This window comes from Lytechinus variegatus, chromosome 9 (genome assembly GCF_018143015.1).
Source record: "Lytechinus variegatus isolate NC3 chromosome 9, Lvar_3.0, whole genome shotgun sequence".
NCBI lineage: Eukaryota > Metazoa > Echinodermata > Echinoidea > Temnopleuroida > Toxopneustidae > Lytechinus > Lytechinus variegatus.
Genome location: NC_054748.1, coordinates 29625459 through 29632296, shown reverse-complemented (window position 1 = coordinate 29632296; position 6838 = coordinate 29625459).

Genomic DNA, 6838 nt, shown 5'->3' with positions numbered 1-6838 from the left:
CAAGAAAATACGAATATAATTATGATTTAATACAATGAAATATGAGAGGAAAATGAATTTTCATAATTGTAAAATTTGCAGGAGTTTTGATCCAAAGATGTGGGCAAGGAAAGTCTGCAAGTATGATTCAAATTATACCATGTCTGTGGCAGAGACTAGTCTCCAAGCCAATGCGTGTGTCAAATAAAATCAACCATAGTGTGTGAGGGAATCCAGTCTTACTACTTCAGACTCTGACAATATTGTGCATTGTGAAAATCAAATGGTCTATGCCCGCAGACTAGGGGAAGAGACTGAAAAGAATATACCGGTTTACTAACATATTCAAATTTTATGCATACCAGGTTAACAAAGGTTGCCTCTAAAAACCCGGAAAGCTTGCCCAAGATTTGCCCGACATAGCAACAACTAATGTATGCAAAGTGGATTCCAAGTATTGAAATGCCATTGTTAGGTACAGGTTAATGGAATAACTCGTTACTAGGCCCCGGGGTTAGAAACATCCATAAATTTGACTACATTAGTAAACCGGTCTATTGAAGCCAGCCTGTTTTCTGGATTAATGAATGACAGCATACACGTATGTACATGTGGGAACAAACGTAGAACAAAGAGTTTAACATGGAGTCCAATAATATATCCCGTGAAACACAAGTATGAACATGTATATGAAACTCTCTCTACTCTATGTTCCTCCCACACTGTTTATCATATAAGTAGGATATTTGACATTGAATGCTGCATTATGAAGATCATATTAAGCCCACCCACTGATCTGATCCCTCCCCTACCTTTCAATTATATCCCCAGTTCAGACTGACAAAATTCAATGTATAATGTATGCAATTATACCCCCAGTTCAGACTGACAAAATTCAATGTATAATGTACATGCAAATATACCCCTAGTTCAGACTAACAAAATTGAGTGTATAATGTAGTATGCAATTATACCCCTAGTTCAGACTGACAAAATTCAATGTATATGCAATTATACCCCCACTTCAGAGTAGCAAAATTCAATGTATAATGTATGCAATTATATCCCCAGTTCAGAGTAGGAAAATTCAATGTTTAAAGTCTACAATCATACCCCTAGTTCAGACCGATGAAATTCAATGTACAGTATGATGTATGCAATTATGCTCCAGTTAAGACAGGCAAAATTCAATAAGTATACAATTTGGCCTTATTACCCCAGTTAATGTAGTTTTAACCCAGTTAAGACAGGCATAATTCTATGTATAATGTAATCAGTTTTACCCCAGTTAAGACAGGCAAAATTCAGTGTGTAATGTATGCAACTATACCCCAGTTACGACAGTCAAAATTCAATTGATGTATAATGTATAGTACATTGTACGTGTAATTATACAATTCGGACCAGCAAAATTCAATGTATATCGTAGGCCTACATGTACATTGTACTTCTGTGTTCATGAGCAAGTGAGCATGAGTGAAATTCTAATCACGGTTCGATAGAAATGCATATGCCCCTTTCAATTATACCCCAATTCAGACTGGCAGAATTCATATAATCAATGTGTTATGTGTGCATGTTTTTTTATTCAAGCGGGTATTTGGGGGAAATACATGAATGTCTTCATCTTTTAGGCTTAATTCAAGGCACATAATCATGTATGGCTATACAATTGAAGAAAAAATATAGTTTTGAATTATTATTTTATTATCAATTTTTATATTCATATCTTTTTTCTATCTTGGTGGGGGTGGGGGTGATTTCAAAATGCTCCAAATCCCTACTCCAGACCATTATAATTCCCGGTGGGGCCACTTACATTGATGAGTGGATACCAGCGGATAGGGCACGTTTGACGTAACTTAATAAGGGTGTCAAAAACACTAAAAATAATGAAAAAAGGGTATCTATTTTTGCTATGAAAGCTACCTCTTTAGGGTCAAATTTGCGAGGGTGTCAAAAATTAAGACTAAAATGTTTGATAAAGGATGTACTTTTGCCCCAAGAGTCAACACTTATGTGTTTAGAGTACGATTTGCGCGAGATGTGAGAGGTGGGGCTGTACTTAAGCCAATGATGTAGGTGAAGGTGAAACCGACGACTGACGTTCGTGACATAACAATAAAAATATCGCTGTACTTGTTTTTAGGGGGTCAATTCAGGGAACTTGCCAACTCTCATTTTGTTTCCAATACTTGTTAAGGGTAGGGTTTCACACGCCAATGCTTGTAAAGGCGTGCATTTTCAGAAAATGGAAAATTTGTGTTTAGGGTGCTTTTCGAGACCCCATGGTCACGTACGGTATTCACTCATCAATGGATGTTCCCCCCCCGATCAGAGGCAAAGATTTGAGGAGCTTATAGTGAAAATGACAGATAACCTGTTCCGTGAAATGCCCCCCACCCCAGCTCTCCTGCAGTTGAGAGAGTAGATGGATAGGAACCTCATTAGAACGTATGACCTTTGACCCTAATTAGAGGTGAATTCCAGACCCATTGTATGGCTTTGACATTGAACTCTGATGTATGAAGGCTTCTGTTCATGCTGACAGAATCCAGCGTGCTAGTCTTTCATATCAGACTCCACATTGGAAATTGTGATGATAAGCTGCTTTTATATGTTGCTTGATGCATCAGATTGGCATCTCTTGCGCTTTAAGGCCACCGCACACCTTACGACCCGACTGGTCGGCGACTGGCTTGCGACTGAGTGAGGGGAGATGAATCGCAAGGCAATCATAAGCCTCGACACCGCACACCTTGCGATCCAAAAACGATGTCTTAACTTTGTTATTCCTTGTCCAAATTTTGGACCAAATTATCAGTGTTTTGTCTGTCTGATTTCAATTCATCTGTCCAAATAATATTATTTTTAGACTGGATTACCTCTTTAAGATCAAATATTACCAATTATTCAATCAATTCCCCCTTTAAAGCTTGCATGGACTATAATGCAGTGAGTTTACATTTGGTGTGATCATATAAACCTATTGTTCTGTAAGATTAATCGGTGTATCATTTAGGAAGCAATGTCAACTCCTGAATGGTTTCATTTTCATGTAGTCGAAACTAAGTTCACATACATAGAGAGGTTTGTCCAAAATAGTTGCAGCAAAAAATAGATTTCATGAGGTTTAAAAAAAAAATCAAGGGTAATCATCACCATATCATTGTAGACATTGACTTGGTTAATTTACATCAACCTACATGTAACTGTGTGAAATCATGAATTTCAGCTGGAAAAAAATTATCGTAGGGAAGATTACCAAAACAGATACATGTATCAATGTGAAACAGTGTATTTTTATTGCTTGGAAAATGACCTGACACCTGGATAGAAAGCTATGTTTCTTAACAATTACACATTTTCTTAATCATTTAATCCTAACACATGGAGACCCTATGATGTTATGCATCTATTAAACCTGTACTACTATTGTTTTTATTATTATATAATTCCTTTCTGCACTTCACCTTCAAACATGTCTTTCTCTTTCAAAATATCTCAAAATGGCTGCATTTGATTTTGTTGGGAGGTATAGTGCTATGATAAACTGGGTCTGAATTCACAGACTAAGCTGAGGTCCTCTTGGTCGTGTGAAAATAGGAGTGAATATATATGATCTGGCTCCATGCACAAGGATGCCTTATTATGCAGTGAGTGTAACATGGATGGGCACATTAGAAATATGTACGGATGCCTGCCCCCGAGGAGCCTATATCAATGTTGGCTTCTTTCAAGCTAATATTTGTGACTGTAGATAGAATCAATGATTGGTCCATCATGATGAATGCATTTAATATGACATCATAATACAAAATATTTTGTTGTATTATTTGTTTTATTTTACAAGGATGGCTCTTAGCAGTATAAAGCCTACTGTTTTTCCTAAAAATGATTTTCAGCTTAATCCGTAAAATTACCATTATGTGTGTTGATATGCTCCAAATGATTCTGGGAGAAAGAGTTTTAAATTGCTGAGATGTCTGGTCTTTTCCAAGCAATAATGATAATGCACTGTCCCACGTGTTCTTATCCATTTTGGTGGAATTGTCTTCTTTTGTGTGGTCAGATTTCATCATAGATTATAATATTTTCTCGAGTTGAGGGTTTGTATTTGAACAAACCAGATCAAGATCTACCTGTACATGTACAAATATCATGATATGTAATGCTGTCAACCTTGATTTTAAAGGCTTTCTCACTGATGAAATAATTGTTTACTGCAACAGACAGTTATGGGTACTTGGCCTAAATGTACTGTAGCAGCTCTTCCCAGCTTCCACGGCTAATGGGCAGAGTATCATCTATTAATATTGTATGGAAGGTGATGAGATCGTTGGAGTACGAGCCAATTTTACGCTTCATTTATCATCCCATTTGGATTACTCTAAGGTAGTTTATTTGGAATGATATGCATATTGGAGTGAGTCACTCTCAGTGTAATTGCCCTCATACTAAATATAAATAAAATAACAGCATAACGATTGGTATTGAAAATTACAATTTTTCTTGTTTACTTTTTTTTAACTTTTTTAAGGTTATCAACATAGCTTCCAAGTTGTACTGATTTTCAGTATTTAGTACTGAAAAATGAGAAGAATACTGATGGTTTCATACAAAATACTGATTTCTAAAGTTCAGTTTTATGTTTTGTCCTATGTCATATCTTTGAAAATACTGATTTACTCACCAAAATACTGATTTTCAGCTTTTGAAATACTGAAATGTACTTGTTCAGGTTGGCAGCTTTGTATCAAGCAAAAGCTATATGAATATATTACTGTAGCCAATATGAAAGAAATTCGTTTAGAGTCACTAAATGAAATTATGCTGACCAGCGGATACATGTATATCATATCGTCAGCGGTCATCTGAACCGTCGCATCACACATACGTGGATGACATTGCAAACCCATTTCAGAGTAAATCATCTTCAAAGGTTTACCATAATTTCCACACTTGTTCTACAGCCTTATAACATTTTCATTGCTAGAAAAAATACATGGTTGGAAAGACCAAGACAATTGCTTGACATTAGTATCTTTTAGTTTTTACATAAAACTAAGAAACATAAAATACCACAAAAGAGCTACAGTGTACATGTCTGTAACTTCCGTTTGGATTTTCTTTGTACAAAAACGCCATAGGAGATGCAACAACAACCCTGACCCTAATGATTGCTTTGCTACAGTGCACGTTTCCAATGCAATTTGCGCATTTTGTCAAAAATTTGCATGGCATCGCTGTCGAAATTCCCACATATCTCAGAAACTAAAATTAATTGCTGCCTAGAAATTTAATTATGTATAGAATAGGACTTGTACTTTCACATTCTGCAAAAATCTCAAAATTTAGTTTTTGACCAAAATTAACTGATACAACGGTTTGGATGAATGCCGACGATTTGTAAGCATAGCGCATAGAACAGGGGGGCGTTTCATGAAAGGACTTGTCGGACGTTTTATCCGACAAGTCCCAGTTTATCCGACAGTTGCCATAGGAAGAGTGCCTCTACGCCAATCAAAATCATGGAAAGATGTCAGATCTGACAACTTGTCGGATGAAAATATTGATGGAACGCTCCCCAGGTTCCAGGCTTACTGTACAGTGTAGCCCAGAAGAAAATTGAAACAAAAAAGTGCATGTATGGAAAATTTGAAATTCAAGTATCGTTTAACGATTCACTGCTCGAAGTGCATTCTCAGTAATTCTTACTACAATTCAGACAATTCATTTCTAATCGTGGAATTCCAGTGGCCACAATATTAGGAGGAAAATATGATTCAAACAACTTCCAGTCTGCATCTCTTATAGCGTTGGCTGGTTTCCAAAGTAGGTCAATATTAATCACTTCCGATCCCGAAGCGGATTAAGTTAATGACTCTTTTAATTTTATCTTTCCCCATCCACAGGAAATATTAGTATTTTGGGGGCTTTAGGAGATGGGAGAGAATTTAGCAATCATCAGAGAATTGCAATGGAACATGAGATAGTATACAAATAACGTATAGGCACGAGTGCGATGGTGCAACATTTAACAGTTGGTGAGAGAAAGATGCTCTATTCAACGAGGCATAGCTGAATTGAATAGAGTGTCTCTTTCACTGAATGCGAAACGTTGCACTATTGCAAAAATAAGAATATTCGCTATTTGTGTTGTACAACGCCTAGAAATTTACAGAAAATTCAAACAATAATAGATATTTCCCTAGGTTTATCAAGGAAAATGAGAAAGATGATTGAGAGCAAAAAGCAAAATCTTTCAAAGATCACAACTCAAAAAATCTTGTGCAACTTGATTTTCAGCCAATGAAGCACCCGTATTCGGGACTTGCGCTTGATATTTTGACTTGCATTTAAACGTAACTTTTTGCAACAGGCCCCAGCAGCAGAAATGCGCATTTTGCCGCTAAGCCCTATGCGTATTGCACTTGCATGTATTGAATCTTATTGTGACGTCAGACCATGCATCTGTACATTTTGGATGGTTCATGTGCAACGGTACGAATGTTTGAAATTCATCCTCCCATTTGCTCGCGCACAGCAAACTGAATAGGCATTGTACAATATTGCCTAGAAGTTCTTTCCATTTTAAGATGTTTTTCTGTCATTGATTATCCAAGTTCTAGCATTGTATAGAGTACTAAAGGCATGAACTGTGGTGGTGTTTGTAATTGTATTGTGAACTATTTTAAGCTGAAATCAATCATATGTAAATGCAGATCTTAACCCTTTGAACCCAAAAAGCCGGAATACAGGCTTCAAGTCATGTGATCTGTAAAAAACGGTGTCATTTCAGAGATAATCAGTTGATAACTTCAGTTTATGATTTTGTCGAGGATTGGCTTTTCTTTAT